This window comes from Antechinus flavipes, chromosome 2 (genome assembly GCF_016432865.1).
Source record: "Antechinus flavipes isolate AdamAnt ecotype Samford, QLD, Australia chromosome 2, AdamAnt_v2, whole genome shotgun sequence".
Lineage (NCBI taxonomy): Eukaryota > Metazoa > Chordata > Mammalia > Dasyuromorphia > Dasyuridae > Antechinus > Antechinus flavipes.
In genome coordinates, this window is record NC_067399.1 from 170,662,232 (window position 1) to 170,689,535 (window position 27,304).

The 27,304-nt window shown below is 33.8% G+C and overlaps 1 protein-coding gene across 7 annotated transcripts in view; it reads left to right on the top strand.

The window, feature by feature from the left end:
* PAK5 (p21 (RAC1) activated kinase 5) overlaps positions 1 to 27,304 on the top strand; it is a 455,979-nt gene that overhangs the window by 247,858 nt on the left and 180,817 nt on the right. For 3 of the 7 annotated variants that reach the window (XM_051975927.1, XM_051975926.1, XM_051975929.1), the window contains one exon: positions 17,791 to 17,902. The exons of the other annotated variants lie outside the window; for them this stretch is intronic. The gene's annotated coding sequence lies outside the window, so the exon portion shown is untranslated. The remainder of the gene's footprint in view (positions 1 to 17,790; positions 17,903 to 27,304) is intronic. 7 annotated transcript variants of the gene reach the window in all.

Here is a 27,304-nt window from a genome sequence, read left to right on the forward strand (position 1 = left end):
GAGGAGGAAAATTGTTTCATTTTGGGTGTACTGTTAGGAGAGAGGAGGAATCCTAAGAAAAATCCCTAACATTTGGTGAAATGGCAGGAGCAGTGTGATATTTTAAAATCACTGTTGATTCCTGTTGAAGTTTTAAAATTTGAGTGTTTCATGTCAAAGCAGAGTTTTGTCAAAGGCAAAATAAGATTCACTTTATAGAAAATTTCTTTGAAGATATATCTTTTTGTGACATCTTTCATATATATTGAGTGGCATCCACATAAAGATTTTACCTTTGTTACTTTATTAATTTGATTAAATTTACCTTAATTTCATCAAATCTACTAAGGTTCCTGAATTTTAAGATTCTTTAAAAAAGTTCTGTGAATTTCCATGGAACTCTTTCTACTATTGTTACAATTTTAACTAGTCTGTTATGTGAATCTTAGGATCTCAATATCAAAGAATCAAATGGAATTCAATCCACATCTTACTCTTTCAGCATTCCTGCCAAGTAGTTTTCTTTATTTGATGACCTCCATTGAAGGGTATCCCTGGCAGTCCATTCACATTTGGACTCTTCTAATGGTTGGAACTTTTTACACAAGAGAAACTAATCCCTCTCCCATGTTAGTAGCTTTTCAGAAACTTGAAGACAGTCTTCATGTTCCTCTGAATCTTTTCCTCCTAGGTAAAACATTCTTAGTGCCTTCTTCCAGTCCACGGATGGCACAGTATTGAGGCTTGACTTTCCCATGCTCCTCCCTACTTTCCTTTGGAGTATCTTCAGCTTTTAAGAGGCCTTCCATAAGATAGCACCCACATGTGAAAAGACACTTTGACCAGGTGTCATAATAAGTGCTCCAGGGTGGAGCTCAATGGAACTGTTATCTTATTCCTAAGTATGGCCTCTGTCTCTCTTAATTAGCTCTTTTGACTGCCATATCTCAGTGCTTATTCCTATGGAACTTGTCAAAACCCCAAAACTTTAAAAACTCTTCATTTATTTCCTAACAGATTCAAAGAGAAAAATGTTTTATTATGCAGGGATTTTTGTAGCCATTTTTGTTGCTATGCCTTACACACACACACACACACACACACACACACACAATCATATTCATTTTTAAGTTTATCTCTTGACACTTTGGAATACGATGATATTTAGGTTAATTTCTGCAATTCTTATATATTTGCTAAAGTTAGAGATACTTTGTTAACAAAAATTAAGACACTAAGGAGCTATTATCAGCAACAATAATAGACATTTACATTGTACATAAAATAAGTTGTCTGGATATTGGGCAGCAGATTGAGGTGGGGGAAGTGAGTCACTATTAATCCCATTTTACAAATAAGAAAACAGAAAGAAAGGGAAGTGGTCTGATCACCTATTCAATTACTATTCATCATAATTATGAACACCAACATTCAATGTCAATGGGGTACTTAAACAGACTTTTTAAAGAAGTCTACTTCAAATATCTAACTCATTCCTTCTGTAATTAATTTGTCCTAGTATAAAACCCCTTACCTATAAATTAATAGAGATCACCATTTCTGAAAGTACATCTCAGTTCCTATGGCACTTATATAATTATGTTTTCCCTTCTTGGTGAGCGATTTGTAATATCAATAATTCTGTGTTCCATATCAGATTCTTAAAGTGCTAATAGAGCGTTCCACATGATTTCATTCTACTTTAAGTGGCAATCTGCTGTTCTCATCTAATAGGTAAACTGAAGATTTGCAGAAGGATTTTATCATCTATCTTGACAACATAAAAGCAAGGCAGGAAGCAAGCTGGGCAAGCTGGTTTAATAGAAACCTCCTCTGAGCACTTGAAAGCAACATCATATTTGTTTCCTTCTACTCATCTGCCCCCTGTGATCTTTGCCAGGATATAGAATGAAATATTTATAGTTAGAGCTCCACATTTCTTTCCACTGTCATCATCATTTGAATAAGGTGTATTCCACTTCCATGAGAAGAAAATACATTAATAAAAATGTGTTAGAAATCTGAATAAATAACCTTGGGGAGGTATTAAACTAAATCCACTAAAATCTGGGATTCCTATGTACATAAGAAGGTAACTGTGGCATATGGAAATGCATTTCTTTAGCAACCATTTATGCATTTGTCTATTGCAATGAATCCTTGCCAAGGGATTTTCTCAGGAGGATATGTTAATCTATGGCACCTTTAGATTCCATAAATACGGCTTTAAGTAGATGTTTGCATTTTCAAAGAATATGACCCAAGGCTCTTTTATCTTTTTTTACTATTATTATTATTAAAGATATGATCTTTATATAGAAGAACCTCCCTTTGGCATACTTGACATTGTTTTCATGGGGAATTTCCCCTTGGAACAACAGCAGGATTGAGTTCTTAAGAGTGAGGCTATATATTTAATATTTCCAAGTTAAAAAATTCTTCTACTGAGAAGCAAGTTTGTAAAATGTTGATTTTCAATTTATATCTTTTTTCTAAAGCTGGAAAATAATAAGGAAAAATATGCTTAAAGACAAAATGTTGCTGATAATAGCTCCTTAGTGTCTTAATTTTTGTTAACAAAGTGTCTCTAACTTTAGCAAATATATAAGAATTGCAGAAATTAACCTAAATATCATCGTATTCCCAAAGTGTCAAGAGATAAACTTAAAAATGAATATGATTTTGTGTGTGTGTGTGTGTGTGTGTGTGTGTGTGTGTGTGTGTGTAAGGCATAGCAACAAAAATGGCTACAAAAATCCCTGCATAATAAAACATTTTTCTCTTTGAATCTGTTAGGAAATAAATGAAGAGTTTTTAAAGTTTTGGGGTTTTGACAAGTTCCATAGGAATAAGCACTGAGATATGGCAGTCAATAGTCTATTGCTATTTTTTCAAATCTCATAACCTTTCTTTCTATGGATAATTTAGTTTTATGTATCTATAAATATAGGTATCAATAATACTGATGTGCAGATACATATATATATATACACATATATAGACATGTGTATATATTAGATAACGTATTCTGAATGGACCAGATAGATATGAAATATCTGTAGATTTCATATATATATATAATCATATATATTTAGGAGAGCCAGCCACATGTAATGAATAACAGGCCTGGCTCAGAATTGGTAGGACTGAGCTCAAGTCCTACTAATATTAGCTACTAATACAAACACATGCATGCACACGTGCACACACATAAATTCACTATTATAGCCTTATTCTGATGCTTAAATCATATATTCTGAACTTTGATTCTGCAAAGACCAGGCCAACAGGAGCAAACTCTGGCATATTGTACCTAGATTAAAGAAAAAAAATTGAGTATGGATTTGCCATTTAAAAGCCAACTTAGGAAAACCTGGAGAGGCTCACTACCAAAAGGAAAAATATATTTGATGCAAGATTCATAGTATTTTGCGATTTGTGATCTTTGTACATGAAGTGCTCAATTCATGAAATCATGGATCCCTTAAACTAGCATCCAACTCACAAATACGTATAGCTCCTGGCTCTCAAAAGCTGGAAGAGAACACTTTATATATTGTCTATCACTTCTGAATTTAGAGAGTGCTTTTACTTAACTTTCTCATTACATCTTTACAACCAACCTCAACGATTGAGTAGGGCAGCTGTTCTATATCTTATTTTGTAGAAGAAAAAGTTAAGGCTTAGATTAAATGAATTGTCCAAGTTTATTCACCTGGTGAGTTGCAGAGCCTGGGTGTGAATCCAAGCCTTCTGAGTCCAAATGCTATTCAATTTGCACTTCACCATACTGCCACTTAAAAGAGCACAGGACTCAAAATCAGGTGAGATAAGAGTTGTCTTTGGCTCTTTCATTTTAACTAGTTTCTTCGTCTGCAGAAAGGGGAAAATAATATGTATTCTGCCTACATAAAGGAATTGTGAGTAAAGTGCTTTGAAAATATTAAACTGTTAATTTGAGTACCTATATTATTTCTGGCACACCACATAGCTAGAAAACAAAATTTGTGCCCATTTGTGAGAATAGAATGTATGTCTCTGTACGTGAAAGAGTTTGGAAATATAGTATCTACATAGGTAATTCATGAACTTAGGTTTTAAATCAGCTAACTCACAGAAGCCAAAACTTTTTTTTTTTGACAGTATTCACAACTATTCTGCCAAAGTGACTCATAATCAGACTTTGTAACCTTAGTTATAATAGCAATCTTATCTGCAAATTTGAGATTGTCACAGTCTTAAAAACAAATCAAACACCTCACAGGACATTCAGTTATCTATTTTAATTATCCCTAATGATGTGACATTTTTATCCATTTATCTTCCCCAAAATTTTCTTGATTTTTTTTTCAAGGAAGAAATAGTTTTTTCAATGATCAGTTTTAACTAATCTTATTAGGAAGAAAATATTGCCTATTATAATATTTGGCTTTCGTGAGGGGTAATGCAACATAAGTAAGAATTAAAGTAATTACCAATTCATATAAGGCAGGCTAAGAGCAAAAATATTGGCTAGTTGTAAGGAAAGTTAATTTGATGATTACAATAAAGTATAAAAATAAATAGGAGAAAATTAAATCACTTCTTTAGGATGAAGGTGAAACGTTGATTAAAATATCTTGAATTATCTTACTCTTAATTGCTAGTTAATTTTAGAACCTGCTTAATTTTTAAATTGCATTCACTTCTGACTTGATTTATACCTGAAATGTATGAGGAAACTATAAAAGGAAACTATATTATAACATTTTCATCCATTTGTCATTCAGCTGAAAGTTAAGGAAAAAACTTCTTTTCATTTTCTATACTTGCTAAATATATTAACATTATCTTTTGAAAGAGGAACTGATGATATAATATTTTAAAACATGTCTTGTTTTTGATCAAGCAATTTGCGGTAAACTTACACTTTTCATTTACTGCAGATAAATAAATAAATCTGCTTTGAAAGCCAGTCTTTTTAAAAAGTGTGAAATAGTGAAGAGGGAAGTAAAATGGAAAATCAATTTGTACTCCTGTGAGGCCTTTATACATTTTAAAAATCCATTGCAACCTCATGAATTTAAGTGAAATTATTCTATTGTATTTAATTTAAAAGACTAGAATATTTATGGAAGAAAAAAAAAACAGTCAACTAAAAAAGAAGTTATTCACTATCTAGGCTCCTTCATTCCAATCATCATGCCTATCTGATGATTTGTCAAAATGGAGGGGAAAAACATATTTAGTTACAACTTAATGGTACCTAAAGAAAAGGGCTAAGCCATATTTGGGGGGATAATTTAAGAACAGTCATGTCTAGAATAGCTTAGACAACCTCTTGGCAAATAACTTAACTTCTACCTTGGTTTCTTCAACTTTAAAATGGGGATAATAGTAATACTTAAACTGTAAAATGGGGATAATAGTAATAACTCAACTGTAAAATGGGAATAATAATTATACCTACTTCCCAGGGTCCTTGTGAGGATCAGATGAAATACTATTTTAAAATACTTAGCACAGTTCCTGGCTCAAAGTAGATAATAAATTATCTTTTTCTTCCTCCTCTCTTCTTTTCATTTTCCTCTTCCTCTTCTTGACCTTTCTCTCTCTCTCTCTCTCTCTCTCTCTCTCTCTCTCTCTCTCTCTCTCTCTCTCTCTCTCTCTCTCTCTCTCTCTCTCTCCTCTTATTTGTTTTTGTTTGTTTTAGGTTCCCTTTCTTTTTCTTTTTTCTCCCTTCCCCTTTTTTCTTTCCCTCTTTTTTCCTTTTTTTCTTTCTTTTTCTTTCTTCCTTTTTTTTCTCCCTTTTCTCTCCTTAGCAGCTCCCACCCACCTTCCTTCCTCCCTCCTTTCTTATCTTCCTCCCTCACTCTTTTCTTTCTCCCTCCCTTCCTCTCTCTCCTTTTCTCTTGTCCTTTCCCTGCCCTTTCCTGCCCTTTCTTCTCTCCCCTTCCCTTTCTCTTCCCCTTTCCCTTTCCCTATTCCCTTTCCTTTTTCCTTCCCTATCCCTGTTCCCCTTTTCTTTCTTTTCCTTTACTTTTTCCTTTCCTTTCCTTTCTTTTCCTTTTCTTTTTCTTTCCTTCTCTCTTTTCCTTTTTCCTTTCCTTTCCTCTCTCTTTTATTCCTCCCTCTTTCCTTCCTTCCCTTCTCCCTTCTTTCATTTGAATTCTGTGTGACTGGACAAGTCATTTTGCTTTCTGAGGCCTCAGTTTTCTTCTCTATAAAATGATGATCCTGAAATATATGACTGCTGAAGGTCCTTTGGGCTCCAGCTCTGTAATTCTGTGAATTTATGAACATCTGTTAATGATGATTATGTTAAAGCAAGATCACTTAATCTGTCCATGAAACTCAAACTTCAGCTAGATTGAGATAGACTAAGGATCTTCAGTGTCCTACATCTTTCATGAAGAGTATAAAAGCTAATTTTATCCACTTTCTTTATTGTCTAATAACTTTTGTCAAGATTTCAAGAGTCAAAATTGACTCAAAAGAGTCAAAACCAGAACAGTATAATATAAATTAATATAATCCAGAAAGCATTTATGAAATATTTTAATGCATACAGTATTGTTCCAGGGACTATAGACAAATATATGAGAAAATTCCTGCCTTCAGAGAGCTCATTTTCTTTCGGGGATCAGCATGGTTTGTGACTTTCTCGAATAGCTTTCCCTCACTAATATAAAACCAAGTATAGATAAAGTGGATATAAAGTTTATACCTAAATCTGGGATTAACAAAGTAGAATGGTAGAAAATGAATGGGATGAGATATTGGTAAGCAGTTCACTAAAGAAACTGACCATTTGAGACAAATTGAGTAGAAAGAAAATTGATTCCTGGAAAGGCAGTGGTGGAGACATAATTCCTTGATGTAATTATGGCCAAACCCACTGAGCTTCCTATTCACCTTATTGTCATAATATGGGTATCAATTAATCAGTCAATATTTATTAAATGTCCACGCGGTAGCTAGATGGTACAGTGGATCTCAAGTCAAAAAGTTGTTGCTGTTGTTAGTCATTTCAGTCATGTATAGCTCTTTGACACCATTTTTTTTGTCTTTTTTTTTTTTTTTGGCAAAGATACTGAAGTGATTGGCCATTCATTTCCTTCTCCAGTTCATTTTACAGATGCAGAACTGTATTAAATGAGTTACACAGGGTCACATATCTAGTAAGTGTCTGATGTCAGATGGAACTCATGAGAATGAGTCTTTCTGATTAGAAGCCCACTGCTTTATCATCTGAACCACCTAGGGTTCAAATGTAAAGCTGTGTCTGGTAAATCACTTAATCCTTCTTACATATGTCAAATCACTCTAGTATCTTTGCTAAGAAAATTCCATGGATAGTTGGTCCCTGGGATGATGAAGAGTAGGATAAAACCAAACAACTGAACAGGTGCATGCACCCCCCCACACACACACACCTACCAGATACTGTACCAAATACTGGATATCATTCTCTCTCCATTTTTGTTTGTTTGTTTTGTTTTGTTTTCCTAACTGTGAATCCTTAGATCAATTTTTTGAGTGATCAGTGATTTCATTAAAGTTCTCAATATAGGGGCTTTGATCTAATCAGCATGTCATTCACTCTAAGTGTCTGAGGACTTAGAACAAAATGTCCTCCTTAGTAGTGTCAAACACCTTTGATGAACATGTCTCTCTCATTTACGCTTTGATTAACATTCATAATCTAGGACTCTGGGCTATATATCTGTTATTAATTGCTTTATACCTAGCTCACGTATTTTTTCCCCGATCCAATATTTACTAGATTATAGCCTTTATGCCATTACTTATATATATAAATCATCATTGGGAATATGCTACAACTTACTTGAACATGTTATGCTCTCCATTGTCTTTTGGGTTACTGACTCTAGAAATTTTAATGCTCAATGCTTCCTAGACAATATAGCACAATTTGAAGAAGTCTGATTTTTAAAAAATGCTACTATGTGTTGGGTACCATAATAAGTACTTTTAATCAATATCATTAGATTGTAAGCTCCCTGAGTACTTTGGTCAGTGCCTGGTTCATAATAGACACTTGATAAATGTTTATTGCTATCATCTCATTTGATCACCACCAATAAATCCTACAAGGTGGAGGTAGATAATAAGAACAATAACCCTGCTGTTATTATCCTTATTTTATAGGTAAGAAAACTGAGATAGACAGAAAGAAGTGACTTTTTAAAGTTTATAGTAAATATCTGAGATCAGATTTGAATTTGCAATTTAACGGTTCCAGACCTAAGCACTCTGTCTGCAACATCTAGCTGCCAACTAGCTAGAGATAGATGATATCCTAGTGTTTTGCATTTCCTAGATAGATTTAAGAGATTTTCCCAAGTTGAGCAAAATGTGGGTGCATTAATTTTGGGGAAAGATACTGCAGAACAAGGAATGCGTTCCCTTTTTATCTATTTGTCTTCAAACCAGAATAAAACCTGATTTTGTTGTGGGGAAATAAGAGTGGAAATAAGAGTGGAAAGAATAGCAAGGAGAGAACATTTTTTCACTTTCTTAGTCTTCATAAATTTGGTATAATTAGACCTGGTTTAAAGCTAAAAGCTTTTATAAGAACCTCAAATAACATTTTGCTACAGATTGGTACTTCAAAAGATCTCTGATTTCCTCACTTTAAAGATGATTTCCTCACTTTAAGGACTTTCTTCAGGGGCACAGAGGACTCTGGATTTGCAATCAGGAAGGTGTAAGTTCATTCGTGCTTTAGACATTTATTAGCTGTACGACACACTGGACAAGTCTTTGAGCCTCAATTTCTTCATTTGTAAAAAAAAGGGGGGGATAATACCTATTTCACAGGATCAAATAAGATAATATATACAAATTTGTATATATTTGCAAACTCTAAAGCAGTATGTAAATACCAGCAATGACTGGCACATAATAAGCATTTTAAGCATAATAAGTCCTGGTTGACTCACTGATAACTCTTCAACAATTTCTTACATATATTTCACTTTTTTGAATAACATTTTCCCAATTACATGTAAAAACAAATTTTAATATTAAAAACTAGTTATAAATTCAGTAAAAAAAATTTCTAAAGTAAACAAAATAAATGAATCTCTCTGGTGATTAAGTTAACATGGTGATGAGCCTCTCCAAAGTTAGCTATAACAGAGACAGCAGACATATATTACTGTACTCAAAAACTTTTGAGATTGGTAGGGTCCAAGTAACATTTCACTGGCAAGGCCTTTGAGAATTTAGGGTTAGGCCCATAGCATGATAATGTAGGTTAGTGTTGCATTTAAACCAAGATTCCACTGCATTCCTGCTTTTATTGAAGTGGATATGTACCCTTCTGTATTTTGCAGATCAAATCTATCCACACATACCTGTTCTATGTAAATCTTATTTCTGTTCTCCCATAAAGGAAAAGCTGGACAGGGCCTTAAAGTTTATCTAATGCAAGCCATTTTTTTAAAATGAGGGAATAGGCCCAGAGTGGGAAGGGTAGGACTTGACCCCAAGTCCTCTCTTTAAAAATCCATCAGTCTTTCAACTACATAATGTTGTATGTGTCTGTGTGATTATATTGATACCAGTGCTTGAGATTCAGTCAGTGAAGGCTATGATGGTAAGACGTTCTAATGTATAACAATTGAAAAAGTAGGCAAGAAAATGAAATAGTATTAAGAATATCAGGGAAATGCATCAAAAGAAAATAAAAAAATGTTTTGATCACATAAGAACAAGGGGATACTTTTTTGTTGGTCACTTTCAATTGTATCCAATTCTTTGCAACCCAAATGAGGTTGGTTGCAAAGAGTTGGATACATTGAAAGTGGCCAACCCATTTGGGTGGTTTTTGTTTTTGCTTTTGTTGTGTTTTTGGTAATGATACCGGAGTAGTTTGTTCCTTTTACACATAAGGAAACTGAAATAAATAAGGTGAGTGTCTGGATCCCGATTTGATCTTAGGAAGATGAGTCTTCCTGATTCCAGATCTGGAACTTTATCTACCTAGCTGCCAGGAAAAACTACGGACTGCCTTTTAATAAAAATCAGACCTAATTCTTTCAGCAGACCTTTTTCCAATCACAAATACTCAGCTTGGACCCATTCCTGGGAGGTTAGCATGCACCTGCCCTTTCATACTCTTAACATCCCAGTGATTCAGACCCTCACGCTGCTGAATCTCATTCCTCCCCTTTATTTCTGTCTTTCCATGACAGAACCAGAGTTTCCTATTTCCTTGCAACTGATCTCCCCTAAATGGCAACAAAACTATTCCTCGACCTTATTGGCACCTGCTTCCCTTGGTGCGATCTTCTGGACACCTAAAACCAAAAACAACACAGGAGGTGTTAAGGGCTTGATGGATTTCTGAAGACCACACACTTCCCTCCTGAAGTGGAGACATGAGCAATATATTTATAAAAATGAAGGCCACTGTGTCCTTGTTACATATCTTTGTTGTACAAGACAGTATTTCTTTTTGCAAACTGTTCAATGATTTATGGATGCCTCTTTTTTTTTTTTTCAACATTGGACCTGAACTGATAAGGTACAAACCTTAGGTCTGCTCCTAAGACACCTTTAAACCTCACTCCCAGCCCTATCAATGGCCTCCTTGCTAAGTCTCATTACAGAGGATTGGATCCTTTTCCAGAAGATTGCCCTGCTATCATCTCTGCTTTCTATTATTTAATCATTTTACACTCTGACTCCATTGCCCACAGACACATCCATGCTCTACCATTCTTGAAAGACTATCAGCTAATCTGATCATCCCTGCTAGGAAAGATCCTTTTTCTTTCCTTTGATTCTTGGCTAAACTTGAGAAAATTATCTACACTAATTACCTCCAATACCTTCATGTGCTTCCAATTCTTTCTAAAGTTGCCAAAGATCTCTTAAATGTAACATCTAATGGCCTTTCCTCTATCCTCATTGATCTCCCTGCAGCCTTTAACAACAAGTTAACATCTGTATAATATTTACTATGTGCCAGACATTGTGCTAAATACTTATGATTATTACTTCATTTGATCTTCATAACAATTCAGGGAGGTAGAAGTCGTTGTTATCCCCATTTTACAGACTGAGGCAAGTGTCTGAGATTGAATTTGAATTTGGATCCTCCTGACACACTTTATTCACAGCACCACCTAACAGTTTTGCCCCTTTGTCACTACTGGTCATTTTCTTCTACTGAACACACTCTTCTGTGTTCTTGATGCTGCTCTTTCCTTATTCCCATCCTATCTATTTAAATCACTTTTTTTCAATCTCCTTGCTACATCTTCATCTAAATCACTCCTACAAACTGTTGTTTCCCCCCAGGGCTCTCTCAGGAACTCTTCTCCTTCCATAAGAGGGATTCTGATATATTCCTTTTTTTGAGCTGCAAACTGCTTTGTCAAACAATCTATGTCTTCATTTCCAACCACATGAATAGGATAATATTCTATTTTAATATCAAATTAATATTCAATATTAATAACAGGGACCAAATCATCAAGAAAAGGTTAATTTATTCTTTATAGACACAGCTGTACCCTCTTTAAAATGCCATCCAAACAGTTAAAATGTTTAAAGTATTAAGGTTCCCATTTCTAGAATACTCTATTTTCCTAAATGTCTCTCTCCCCCATAATTCATGGTGAGAGAATTCACAGTGTTAAACTTTAAGGATGATGGCATAGGATTTTATTTTGTTTTTAAAGAAAGCCCTTTCTTTAAAAGGGCTCTTTAGCCCTTTTGTGTAAAATAAATAAACTTGTGTAAAAATAAATAAACTCTTACTTGTGTAAGAGATTGATATTTATAAATGAATTTTAATTTTGCAAGTTCAAAAAAATAGAGAACATTCTCTATTTTCTAATCAAAAACTAAGGTTTAGTTTAGACTTCTTATATATACTCTAGTGAACAGGAATTGTAGTTCTCAAGCAATTGCTCAAGATCCAGATTTAAAGCCAGCAAGACCTGGATTTAAGTCCTGCTTCTGATAAATACTGACTCTGTAACCCCTAGTAAATTATTTAACTTCTCAGTGGTCTAGGCAACTCTCTTAGACTCTAAATTGCAGAGAAGGTTGCTGATCTTGGCAAGGATCAAGGGAATTTTCTTCCTGGGGAAATCCCTATGCCAAAGGCTCAATCTCTATTACTCTCTTTCTCATTATGGAGATCAATGTGTAGAGGAAAAATAATTGAGAAATGTAGAGTCCTTGGGTCAATAAGACAGTCAATAAGATCTCAGGTGTTTACTAGTAAGGGGATGAGAGAATTTAAGCCCTGAAAATTTAAAATTAAAAAAATGTAAGCCCTCTACTAGAACTCCCTAGAAATTTTGTATTTTGTTCCTTTTATGAATATGAATTGAGCGAAGATGATCCAGAATTCTTACCTGATGTTTTTTCCCAGCATGTTGAAGGCATTCAGATCTACACCCATTCCCTCTGCTATTATAGACTTATAAAATTATTTGTATATCTTTAAAAAGGTTGGTATAACAATTTCTCTTTAGTAATGCCTGTCATGTTACACCTGTACCCTTTTCTAATATCTTATCTGCACTTTATTTTAAACACGTGCTTTCAGTTCATTTAGAAACTTGATATAAAAAAATCACAAAGACATAGATTGAGTAAATTAATGCCCTTTCTCTTCTTGATGTCTATAGAGTGATGGTTGTTATAGTCATTATTGAATATAAAAAAATAGAAAGTAAAAGTTACAGTCCAAAACACTTATCAGAGACAGCTGGCTGGTGAAATGAATAGAGTGCTGGACCCAGAGTAATGAAGACCTGAGTTTAAATTCTAGCTCAGTCACTTACTAGTTGTTAGTCCATGAACTGTAAAATAAAGATAAAAATAGCCTTTACTTATCAGGATTGTTATCAGTATAAAATGAGATTATAATTCCAAACTGCCTTGCAGACTTTTAAGTACTATATACATGTTAGTTATCATCATTATAATAGTAAGACACCCTAGGGATTAGCAAGTATCCTACAGTGTATCCTACAGTGCCTGATGCATTTGTTATAGTTTTTGTTCAGTTGTTTCAATTGTGTCCAACTCTTCTTGATGCCATGTGGGTCTTCTTGGCAAAGATACCTGAGTGATTTGGCATTTTCTTCTCCAGCTCGTTTTATAGCTGAGGAATTTTTGGGAAACAGGATTACATGATTTGTCCAGAGTCACACTTAGTAAGTATCTGAGGCCAGGGATGAGTCTTCCTGACTCTAGATCTGGCCTTCTATCCACCATACCAACTGTTAGTCTTCTTCACACAAAATGCTTGATAAATGATTATTCATTGATTAGTTCAGCAGAAAGCAACTTGGAGAAATACAAAGGGCTCAGAGCTTAGTTTACCTGCATGTTTATGATGTTGACATTGAAAGTAAGGATCAGAAATCTAAATCTGGGGATAGGGTAAAGGAAAAATTAAAATAAGGGAAGTAATTCTTAGGACACAAGTGTTCTGATCTCCGTGGATGGGGCGGTGAATTGAAAACTTGTGTCTATTGAGGAAATGGCTTATACTAGCTAATTTAGCAATAGCAGACCCTTTTAAATAAAGAAACTGCAGAGGGAAAAAAGGTGTTTCAGAATCTATATGCCTTTGTTGGTGGAGTTGTGAACGAATCCAGCCATTCTGGAGAGCGATCTGGAATTATGCCCAAAAAGTTATCAAACTGTGCATACCCTTTGATCCAACAGTGTTTCTATTGGGCTTATACCCCAAAGAGATACTAAAAAAGGGAAGGGGACCTGTATGTGCCAAAATGTTTGTGGCAGCCCTGTTTGTAGTGGCTAGAAACTGGAAAATGAATGGATGCCCATCAATTGGAGAATGGCTGGGTAAATTGTGGTATATGAATGTTATGGAATATTATTGCTCTGTAAGGAATGACCAGCAGGATGAATACAAAGAGGCTTGGAGAGACCTACATGGACTGATGCTAAGTGAGATGAGCAGAACCAGGAGATCATTATACACTTCGACAACGATATTGTATGAGGATGTATTCTGATGGAAGTGGATTTCTCTGACAAAGAGACTTAACTGAGTTTCATTGGAGAAATGATGGACAGAAACAGCTACACCCAAAGAAGGAATACTGGGAAATGAATGTGAACTATTTGCATTTTTGATTTTCTTCCCGAGTTATTTTTACCTTCTGAATCCAATTCTCCCTGTGCAACAAGAGAAATGTTTGGTTCTGCAAATATGTATTGTATCTAGGATATACTGCAACATGTTTAGCATATATAGGACTGCTTGCCATCCTGGGGGGGGGGGGAGGAGGGAGGGAGGGGAAAAAACGAAACATAAGTGATTGCAAGGGATAATGTCGTGTAGAAATTATCCTGGCATGGATTCTGTCAATGCGAAGTTATTATTAAATAAAATAAAATTTATTATAAAAAAAAAAAAAAAAAGAATCTATATGCTTGATGTTCTTACTGAAAAGTCCCTAGATTATGCTTCTAATAACTGAAACTTTTAAGGAGACTTCAAATACAGTCCTCTTTAATGCATACTCCAATGGCCACAGATAGAACTTTGATAAATCACCCCACTGTGGATGTCTGTCCAAATGGTAGGGTAAAACCCTGTTAAGAAAATAAAAGAAAAAGGCAAAACCCTTGACCCCGAGGCTTTGATCTTATAATCCTTTGGTTTACACACAGTTTAACTCTCAGTAAAAGAAGCCTCAAGGAGGAATTATTTTTATTTTTACTGAATTTTCCTTATAGTGAAGAGATCTTGGTTTTATTTTTAAAAGAATCTCTAAGGAGCCCCATTAATATTGTTGTTGTTCAGTTGTTTCTGATTCTTGGTGATTCCATTTGGTGTTTTCTTAACAAAGATACTGAAGATATTTGACATCTTTTTTAGCCAATTTCACAGATGAGGAAACTGAGGCAAATAAATTTAAGTGGCTTTCCCGGGGTCACTCAGCTAGTAAATGTCTGAGACCAGATTTGAATTCAGATTTTCCTGACTCTAGGCTTGGCTCTCTGTTCACTGTACTATCTAGTTGTCCTCCCATTAATATTTAAGGACTACAAATAGAATTGTTAATAGGCTAGTAGCAGTTCCACAAATAAGTCACTCCATCTCTCAGGATTGGTGAATGTTCTTCTTCCTCTGTTCCGTCTACTAACCTTCCTGTATTCCTTTAATACTCAACGAAAATCCCACCTATTTCAGGAAGCCTTTCCTAGATCTCTCTTGATTCCAGTGCTTTCTTTCATTTAATCACTTCCTATTTACCTATTTATCCTGAATAGAGCTTGCTTTGTATATATCTATGTATATATCTCCTCCTTTAGATTATAAGTAACTTTTTTTCTTTTTGTATCCCAAGCATTTAGCACAGTAGCAAATACATAGTACATGCTTAACAAATGTTTACTGATCAATTAATTAAGTACCTCCTAGGGTACTTATATGGTACTAGATTCTTTGCTACACACTGGAGATACCAAGAAGGGCAACAGACAGTTTTTCTTAAAAAGACCCCCTATCTAAAGGAAAAGACAATATGCAGACAACTACATGTACATAAAATAAATTCAGGATAAATTGGAGATAATTAATGAAGGGAGAGCATTAGAATTAAGGGGATTCAGGAAAGGCTACTCATACAAGATAGATTTTAGCTGGGACTTGAAGGAAGTAATTTCAGGCATAGGAAATAACCAATGAAAACTCAGTGTAGAGATGGAGTGTCTTGGTTGATGTGGCTAAAATGATGAATCTCAAGCTTCATAGTGAGCTGCTTTTTTGATTGATATGACCAGTTCCTTGATGTTTTCCATCTGATGAGAGTGTAAAATGATTGTCACTGGGCCTAGTGACAATAGTGAAGTCTTTTTTTTAAGCTCACCTTTTATACCACATTGCTCATCTCATGGCAACGAAAGAGTAGAAAACAATATTCTCAGCTTTCTGCTCTAACTAGTGACATCAAGATACTATGAAATTTTAAGCCTTACCATCATATTCTTCCCTTCCTGCCCCAAGAGATTATTAAGGTTAACAGTTGCTGAGGAACCAGGTTTTTCATCCACAACTCATAAAAATGTTAACTAAAACATGGAAGAATTGCATTGTGTAAAGGTGACATGGTGGGGATATGGGAAAAATGGAGGGAAAGAAAGTTTCTACATTCAAATAGTACTGATCTTGAAGTGTTGAAGAAATCATGGAATGACAAGGCAGAGATTTCAATTAGCCTGAAATCAATAGAACATTGTTCCTATAAGCCATTAGCAGAGATTTGGAAATATTTCCATTATATTAAACATTTTTATTGCAATAGCATGCATTCTAACAGGTTTCCTTTTGTGGGAAAATAATATACCCACACAGAAAACTCAATAATTGTATAAAAAGTGTGAGCAACAGAATTTCTTAACATCAGTCAGCACTTCACTAAACTCCTACTCTTGTGAAACATACAAAATAATTTCATGACCTATTCTCTGTCCTTGGGGGAACTAATATAAAGAACTGGAGAGGTTGGGGAGACAATCATTATGCAAAAAAGCAATAGAAGACTGTGTACATTAAAATTTAAAGTTTTGTGGATTTTAAACAATACAAGAGTTCAAATATGAATCAATGAGGGCTGAGGTCATAAAAGAAGATTTTATGGAAGAAATCATTGAAATATGGGCAGGATTTGGTTAGGTGGTAGAAGGGAGAGGTTATTCCAAGCAGTGAGAACAGTATGTTAAGAACTAGTACAGAGCATATAGCATGATATATGGGAAAGAGCATGGAACTTGGAGTCAGAAGACTAGGATTCTAGTACTGCCCTCACTAATAGCAAGATGACCTTGCACGAGTCAGTTCCCTTATACTTCCTTTTAGTTTCTTTATCTACAACATAAAGAAGTTGGGCAAGATAATTTATAGTGTCTCTAAAATCCAGTGACTCTTTGATCGGGACAGTAAGGAGACTTGCAGTCAGTGATAAATATGATTTGTTGAATATTAATAAGTCAGAGAGAGTGTTCTTATATCACTTATGTCAGTACTGACTAAAAGGAACTTTTAATATTTCTAGATATTATGGGGACTTTTGGAGGGAAGGCCATTTAATTAGTTGAGTTAGGATAGCTCATTTAATATGGAGGAAGGAATTATAAGTACCATACCTATTGTTAATTGGCACTGACAAGATAATTGAGTGCTGATATTATCAATGTTATTTACTGTATGTATCTGCATGTTGTGTATATACTTATATATTTAGATGCAAAGATTTTGATATTTATATTTAAAAATATATACACATACTAAAAATGACATTGATTATAAGCTGCATTAATGGTTTTTATATTTAAGAGATTTGAAAGGAAAATGGATTGTTTAGTCTAATATAATAAGAATTTTTTAAAAATTGTAATGCCTCTTTTACCAACTGCAGAAATAAAGGTTTCTTACCTGCCAAGCAGAATAAGTAGTACCCCTCTCCAAGCCCATTCTGATTGGGGCAGACCCAGAGGATTGAGAAAATGGGGCTTTCTTGATACTGTGCCAATCCATTTAATAATTGTTCCTTCCTTCAACAAGTCAGTGCAATGAAGAGAAGGGAAGTTCAGGTTTATAATTTTATTTATAAACATCATCCACCTTTCTCCTCTCTAGCTGCAGATGGGGAGAGCTGTGGAAAGCTGAAGCAATATCCAACCCTTAGAATTAGCTGGGACTAACCCATGTCTGTTCAGAAATTATTTTTCAAAATTTATCTCAATATCAGTTCCCTACATTCCCACTATTTGGATTATTTTTTGTTTTATATCCTTCAGAAGATGAAGGGGATTTGTGTCTTCTGGAACACACATAGCCAGGTTGTGTTGAGGCTGAATTAAGACCTCTTTGAGATTCTTATAGAGAACACAACTGAAGACATCACACAAGGTATGTTTATAGTAATTTTTAATAGATAAACCAAGGAAGGGAAGAAAATCTGAAATTTAAGTTAAGATTTTATCAAATGTTCCTACTCATTTAAGAAATGGCATCTATAACAAAAGTCTTTAACAAAAGACTTCAACATTTTAATAATAAATGATAATAAATGTTTTCTATCCATGTTCAATTTATGCAAATAGAACTCAGGAGAGAAAAACCAATTCTCCAAATGATGCGTGCAGTTAGCTTCCTCTGTTCATCACCCAGGACACCGAAGAACATGCCTTAGTAAATTTAAAGATGCCTTTGGCAATTGAGAAATGTTTTCATACAAAAAAGGATATTCTGTCCCCCAGGTCTCTCTCTAATGGAAAGTTGCAGACCACTTAAAATGCCATAGGAGACTCTATTTCTGATTGTTTTATAGGGAATGTTCCTTCTAGCTATTTTAACTGTCCTGTAACTCTCATAAGCTATTTCATTAGCATTATTGAAATATGTAGGAAATCAATTTTATATAGATCACAAAGTTGATCTGTTATGATCTTCTTTCCCCCTTCCAAGTAATCAATATTGTGCTTTTAAGAATCTGTGACTTTCTCAGAGAGAGCAAGGCCCTTTCCTAATATAGTTTAGTACCTAATTGCTACTGCTTAGTGGATTGGGATGATGGCCTACTTCAGCAACCAACCTGCTGGTGATGAGCTTTCTCCAGTTTAACTGTGTTCAAATGAGATGATGCAAGTATTTTGAGAGAAGTCAGAAATAATAGATTTTGGCAATTCAGAGACTGGGATTTGAGTGCAGATTTTATCAAGTTCTCTTGTTAATCTAACAAGCAGGTTTAAGACCAAACAAAAGTCTTAAGTAAAAAATCTGAAAATTTCGTAATAATTATAATAAAGCTCTCTCTCATATTTTATATAATTTTAAAATATAAGATGGAATAAGTGTTTTTCATATGTAAATTATATGTGTTTATGTTTTCTGTATATATGTGTGTATTTGTGTATTTACCTATATATTTATAATGTGTAACTGAATAGGCTTATAAAGAACTTACGTATAAAGAAACTACTCTCATTTGTGGCAAGTTCTATATGGTATGTCTTGAAGTGAGACAAAATAGCCATTTAAAGCTCCTTCTCCCTCCATATTTCTCCAAAGGAGGCGAATTTCTGCTAGTAAGGAAAAGAACTTGGGGGCAGAGGCTACCATCCTGGTTTCCTCAGAGAGAGGGAATACTAGATTATAATTTTATCTATGTGTTCCCTTAAATGTTATTATTTTAGAGGATATGATCAGGTTCAATTTAACTTGTGATCTTGGTGTCATCACTGGAGGAAAGAAGGACTCTATAATCTCTCTAAGCTAAAGCTTGACTCCTTTTCCACCAAATACACATGACAATAGCAAAAAAGCCCATCTACCCAAAACAAAGCAAAATAGAAATCAGAACAAGTATACATAGATGGATATATATAGATAAAGATATAGATATATAACATATAGATGGAGATTCATGTGTGTGTGTGTGTGTGTGTGTGTGTGTGTGTGTGTGTGTGTGTGTGTATGATCTCTCATTAGGTGTAAGATAACTTAGCTCAACAAAAAAGAAGTTCTTATTCTCATGCGAGGGAAGTTTTCTTAAGTTTCTAAAATAGCAATCTGGGGATGAGCACATGACAGACACTAGCAGCATATGCCTTCCCAGAATCTTTTTCTTTAGCAATCCAAAGTGGGATTGGTCTCTTATCTTCTCTCTTGAAACTGGAAGCCAGGAATGTCAAAGCCATTCAAAGCTTGAAGATTCTCAAAGACTGAAGAAAGCTTGAGTTCTTCTTCCCTTAACAACTCTGTTCCACCCTTCACACAGGGCAGAACACTTATGTCTATCAGTAAAAAGACAGTCTCTTACTAATGGGATTTGGAACCAGGGAGGTAGATATAAGATAGATAGATAGATAGATAGATAGATAGATAGATAGATAGATAGATAATGATTTATATCAAAATAGATCATTCAGTCAATCAAGATCTGTTGAGTATTTGTTAAGTATTTATTGTGTGCCAGGCACTCTGTTAGCTTCTAAGAGCACAAGTACTAAGAATAAATTAATCCCTACTCACAATTAAACTTATAATCTAATTGGAGAAAACAGAGGTGTATGTATATGAAATATATCTTTGTAATACATATATTTACATATATATAAATGTACAAACATAAATAGATATATGAAAAATATATATATGCCTTCCTGGCTTGATATGGCATTGGTAGGACCTGCTAGAGTTTATGTGTCACTGACATGGTTTTTAAGAACTCATGACTACTTCTCTCTCCACCATCATGAAGCATTCACTGGAGGACGGTGCTAGTGGAAGGCATTACAAGCATAAGAATATGGTTGGTCTTTACATCAATAAGCCAATGAACTGACTATAAAAAGGTTTATTTGATTAATTTCCAGTTGATTATGTTCCACCTTAGAGTTAATTTCCACCTAAAGAGACTTTTCAAAGGTGCATGAGATAGATTAAAACAAGCAATGGGATGTGCAGAAGTATTTTTCTTTGTTGTTGGAGGCACTAAAGAGCAGTGGCAGAGAACAATCAGGTCACATGATATCTTTTTTAAAGCTATGTTTCAATTCTCAGAGATACCATTTTTTTCTATTCAATCTTTGTGTGGGTGACAGCTAAGCATCTGTTAAAGCATGAGGATCACTAAATAGATTCTTTGAATAGGCATCTAAGCAGGTTGTGTTTAGAAAATTCTTTCCAAAATTTTAATTGTCCTTTCAAGCAAGATATAAATTGGGTGGTGTAAAATATGTTTAGTTGATCATTTCTTTTGTCCTTGGGAGGATGCTAGGATTTCATAGTCAAAAGATAGAATGGCTTACCTTGCTTCCTCATTCCTAGATTTTCTTCTCAGGCTTGTCACAGACTTTCCAGCATTGTACTTTTATCAAACTATAATACACAGCATTGGAGCTGATGCTTGTGATATCAGTAAGGTGGTTACTCTATTTGCACAAAAAATCATAATCTTAAAATCACAATAGATTTTAGAAACTGCTTAGTCATACCCTAACTGAAATAAGAGCCCCATCTTAAATTTAGAGATAGAAAGGACTTCCAAGGCTATTCTAACCCCTTCCTTTTATAGACGAGGCAATATCAACATTGTTTTTGACAAGTGATCATCCATCGATACTTGTTAGAAGATTTCTAAGAAGAGAGAACTCCCTACTTCTGGTGGCAGATCATCTGTTTTTAGATATCTGTATTAAAGTCAGTCTTAAATGTGTTGTTTACAATTCTTCCTATCATCACCCCACCCCAATTGCTCCTAGTTTTGTCTTCTGGTATCAAGAAAAATTATTTTAATCTTTCTTCTGCATAATAGCCTTTAAAATATATAGCTATCATATCCACATTATATCATTCCCTATTTTAAATATCTTCAATGACATTTTTGTGTTTTGAGTTCAGGCCCTTTACTAACCTGTTTCCCTTCTCTGGTATACTTTTCATTTTGGCCTTTCTAGGTTTCTAGAGTATTCCAGAACTTAGTATAGTGCCTGATAGAGAGTAAATGCTTATGAGTCAACTGAGTCCAGTTTTGCCAGTGTGGGACACTTTTTGTGTTATTGAGATATCCTGGTTATCTTGCATCTCCAAATCTTTTACCAGTCAATTATCCACGAGCTACAAAGATTACATGACTATCACGTCAGATTGTGTGTTGGAGATATAAAGAATGAAATAATCTTTGAAAGAGCTTTTGTTCTTCTGGGGGAGACATCATATACATAATATAAATTATGTAAATGCAAAGTACATATATTCAGAATTAAAAATAAAACAACTATAAAATAGTTAAATATAAGGGAGGCAGGAAAAACACAAATAAAAGAAGAAAAGGATTCCTTAAAGTAAAGAAAAGGAAGTAAACCCATGGAGACATCAGATAAAGTATTGTGTGATAAAATAGATATAGAGCCAGCTTGGCTGGGTTATAGCATTTGTGAAAAGGAATAATATAAAAGAAATAGTTATATGAAAAAATATATTTCCTACATAAGTATCTTTTTTATTTATATACACATATATGTATGTATATATAAGTGATGTGTTAAATTATTTGTGTGTGTGTGTGTGTCATTTCATAAGTTGATAAATAAGGGTTATCTAACTTGCTGAAGGTCTTCCTCTTGTTTTAAGTTTTTTGGATACAAATGAAACAATAGATGAGGCAACCTTAGCTACTTTAAAATCTTTATGAGAAAATAGGCTTCACACCTATGTACTTTGACTAGGACATTTGTCATATATGTGCAACCGTTGATTATGCTCCTAATTTGAAACTATGCTTCACTTCTTAGAGGAATAGGAGTTAACTTTGCATAGGAATATGTTAGATAAGTTGTGAAAAGTATACTTAGTGGGAAATGAAGAGCTAGATGGCTGGCTTGAATGCCCTTCTTAACTGAAAATTCCAAGAAAAATTGGCCCATCAGTTGTTTGGGGTAGTGTGAGTCCTAGGGCTGAAGTGATCTTCCAGGATTAAGAAGTTGCAGAGATATAGCAAAGAAATTTGAAGAGCACAGCCTGGAGAGAAATGAAGAGATGGTTGTTTTGGGAACTGTCCTTACATGAAGGCTTTAGAAGGAACTATTTTTGTTGTTACTGTTGATGTTATCTTTCCCTTCTATCTTTCACTGCTCCCCACAACAACAAAAGCTTTAATTGAATTTCACTTGTCATAGAGGCTTCCATTTCAATCTGAAATACCCAACCTGAGTATCCACTGAATTGTAGAACCTACAAAGTTCATTCATAATTTGTTCTTCAATCAGACTTTGCTTAAACCACTTCAGCTTAGTACAAACAAAAACAAAACAGAAGAAAATATTATTCTCCAAGGAAGGGTCACTCAAGGATTAAACACCCTTGGCTTTCAGGAGGATCAGTAACTTAAGTAGAAATTCACTAGGAAATATGGTAAATTAGCTGGATATTTTTGTACACTTTTACTGGGTCCTGGAGGGGAATTTGGGGACTAAGTTCATTTATACAATCTTAGAGGATTAAAGTGACTATTAGATATTCTAAAATTTTCAATGGTAAATAGTACATTTTTGCCATAACCCTTCAGTAGCCTTCAGTTGTCCAGAATATGCTAAAGAAGTCTTATTTAACAAAATAAAGAGTTTTTTCCTCATAGCAGAACACATTAGAAAGCCTTATGAAGTAAATTAATATATACATTTTACCAGAAAGGATCAGAATCTTTTTAATACATAGATTTAGAAAGTACTAATAAAATCAAGACAATATCCATAATTCAAAATTCACCATTTTCTGTAATGGGTTTTAGATTTAATAAATGATTGTACCTTGACAAACTGATGTGTTTAATGTGTGAATATGTATCTATCTATATATAGGCTTATTGACAAGCATCTTATTTTATAAGATACTTTCTACTCATTTGCAAGGAAATCACTATTATTATCCTGTTTAGTTCTGTTTGAACACTTGTATTTTAAAAGCAAAATATGTTAATTTAACAATTCCATCTATTATTTTGATTCTCAATACTTTGGATTTTTTAAAACAATAAAATTATACATATGTATATGTTTATGCTTCTATATACACATATATGTATACATACATATTTCTACTTGGACTGGGTTTTGAAGTATTTTGCAAAGAAACTATGTTAAACTCAATAGTTATCAAGAATAATGCATACTTGCAAAAAAATTATTCAGTCCATTTTCTTAAGAAAGGATAAAATAATTCACTTTTATCTGAGAGGACAAAAGATATGAACAAATAGTTTCCAAAAGAATAACTACGATCCTGTGAAAACATATAACAAATTACTATGAGAGCAAGGCATATTAAAACAATTCTATGTTTAACTTGACACCTTGCAAATTGGCAAAGATAGAAAAAATGTTGGTAGATTGTGGAAAGAGAGGCACATTAATATACTTTTGATAGAGCTGTGCAGTGTTCCAGAAATTCTACATAATTTGGAATTATGCAAAAAAGTGACCAAACCATTCTTGCTTTTTGATGTAATGATCACATTAATGGCCACAAGACTGAACATCAGACTGAACAACAACTTGTGGACGTCAAAGACTGAAACAAGCATGCAATATTTACAAAATATTTATAACAACACTTTTTTGTAGTAACGAAGAAATAGAAACAAAATGGGTGCCCATCAATTGAGAAATGACTTAAAAGAGTATTATGAAGATGTCTTTTGATGATGTTGAGAAAAGTGTAAAAGCTGATTTGAAGTTTAATATAAAACAAAAAACCACCACTAAGACCTTAGCAATCAGTCCAATCACTTCCTGGCAAATAGAAGCAGAAGAAATGGAAGCAATGTTAGAATTTATATTCTTTGCCTTAAAAATCATTAACTATGGCCACTACAGTCAGGAAATGAAAAGATATTTGCTCCTTGAAGGAAAGCATACTAAAAGCAGAGACATCAACTTGCCAACAAACGTTCCTATAGTTAAAGCTATGGTTTTTCCATTAGTAATGTATAGCTGTGAGATTTACCCTGTAAAACTGTGCACTACAGAATTGATGTTTTTGAATTGTGAGACTGGAGAAGGCTTTGAGATTTCTTTGGACAATGGGGAAATCAGATTAGTCAATACTTAAGGAAATTAGTTCAGCCTATTCATTGGAAGCATATTTATTCAATAATAAAATTTAAATATTTAAGCCACATAATGAGAAGACAGGACTCATTGAAACCAGAAGGAGAAGGGGATGGTTGAGAATAAAGTAGGTAGATAGTATCATGGAAGCAACAAGCATGAGCTGGATAGACTTCAGAAGATAGTGGAGGATAGAAGGGCAGATAGAATGGATAGAATAGAAAGGATAGAACACAGATGTGTTTTGGGAATAATGAAGTCAGACATGACCAAACAGTAGCAACAACTTGTAGCATTTGAACGTAATTCTGTACTATTATTGTATAACTCCTTATGCCTCTATTTGGGATTTCATTGGCAAAGATATTGCAGTGGTTTGGCATTTCCTTCTCTATCTCATTTTATAGATGAAGAAAATTAAGCATTTTGGAAAGTATTAGAACTTATGTTTTCTTCACTCCTCTGCTGCCTCTTGAATGTAAAGATTATTATTATATAGTAAAAAAGTAGATATAAAGAATTGAGAAAAACAAGGCAATATTTATATGAACAGAAGCAAATGAATAATATATTCACTATTACAACAATGTAAATGAATATGACACTGAAACTAGCTGAACTCTGAGTAACTGAAACTGGCACATGGAACAATAGCTACTTCTCAACATAGACAACTAGGGCAGATTGTTGGTGGCACTGTCTACACTGGGTATTTTACTTTACTATTTCACTTTGCTACAAAGAGAGGGTTGGGATTTTTTGAGGAGGTAGAAAGGTATATTTTCTGAAACAGTTGTGATGCAAATAAAAAGGAATCAATTAAACTTATTTTTGAAAGAATAAAATTTTTAAAATTGTATAATTGATAGAAGTTTCAATCAATCCATTAACAGTTATTTATTAAGTATCTATTATGTGTCAGGCTCTGGATGCAAATACAAAGAATAAAACAATTCTTCCTTGCAATGGGCTTACATTCTAATGGGAGAAAGCAAGTTTGTAGCATAAATACAAAGTAAACGTAAATATATCCAAATCTACATCCATCTTTAATTTAGGAGAGAAGTCCTTAGCAGTTGTGGAACTCAGAAAACGCTACAGACAAAAGAGATTAAGTGGTCTTAAAGGAGAAGATGGAAATCCATGAGACAGATAAAAGGAGAGAGTGCATTTTAGTCATGTAAAATTGTAAAGTACAAAGGCATGGAGCATCAGATAGAGGTGAAAGAAGTTATCTAAACCAATTCCTATGTGTTTTAAATTAAAGATTATTTCATTTTATTTCCTTTGTAAGAGTATCATTCTAGTCATTCTTGAAACTACATTCTGGTGTCTAATATACCTCTAAAGCTAATCTCTGAAATACTTTATGCTTCAGGAGTTAGTATTAAGTAAATTCAATAAAATTGTCATAACATAGCTAATTATCACTCATATTTAAATATTTGTATTACATTTAATTCTTTCTCATTTTAAAAATGCCATCTATTAGCTTTCAAGTATTTAAAGAATCTACGAACTATAAAATATCAATATGGTAAAATGATTCCTAAATAGTAAAGTTTTAGGATCTAGAAAGCCTGAGTAAATAAGACTTGGTTATTGAGAGTCCATGGTTTTATATCAACCCATGTTTTGAAATATTTTAATTCCTTCATTAAATCAGGTGAACAAAGGTGGAGTCATAGTATGATGACAACAGTAATTAACATTTCTAAAATTCTTGAAATTTGGCAAAGAACTTTACTTATATTTTTTTCACTTGAGTTTAACAATTATCCTGTGAGATAGATCTTGTAAATATTACTTGGCACATCATATAAATTAAAAAGCTGGGGATCACAGAGATTTTGTAACTCATCCATGGTCAAAGAATTCATATATGATAAAACCAGGATTTAGAACCCAAGTCTTACTGACTCTTAAATTAAGTAGAAAGTTAATCTAGTATGTCACCTTTACCCTTCTTGTGAATTTTAAAATTTCACTGTTTAATATTTATAGTCACCTTTATCAATATTCTCCATTTAAACATACATATAGATACACATATATATGTATGTATATATGTACTAGAATTATCATAAATAATTTTTAAAGATTATTTAAAATATGAATCAATGTAAAAGCATAAAATAGAATTGTTGGTAACAATGTCTATACACTTTATCATTACTTTATCATTCATCACTTTAAGATGCTTCTGGGTTTTTTGATTTCTTGATATATGAATGTAACTCTCATTCCCAAACCCATTAATATGTATCTCTCTCTTCACTGGTAGAAAACATTGCCTTATGCCAGTGCAAGGGGTAGGCTGGACTTGCCAAGAGTGCAAAAGGCAGGAAAATTCTTCAGCTTTCTAGAGAGTACCTTCCCTGCAGAGAATCTCTTTTTGCATCAGGTACTTCTGGCTTCCAGCTTCAAAAAAGAAGATAGACAATGCTAATTCTGTTTTCACTGAAGGAAAAGACTTTGGGAAGAGCCTACCCATGAGTTACCATATGTTGCTACCCTGGGAACTCCTCCTTAAATAAGATCTAGGACTCTTTCTCTTGGTTGTTTATAGAAATTTTAAGTGAAAAGAATACTGAATTAGGAGTAAGAAGACTAAATTTCATGTCTCCCCTTGTCCCTAGCCAACTTTGTCTTAGTCACCAAATCTCTTTGGAATTATTTTCCTTATCTGTAAAATAAAGGT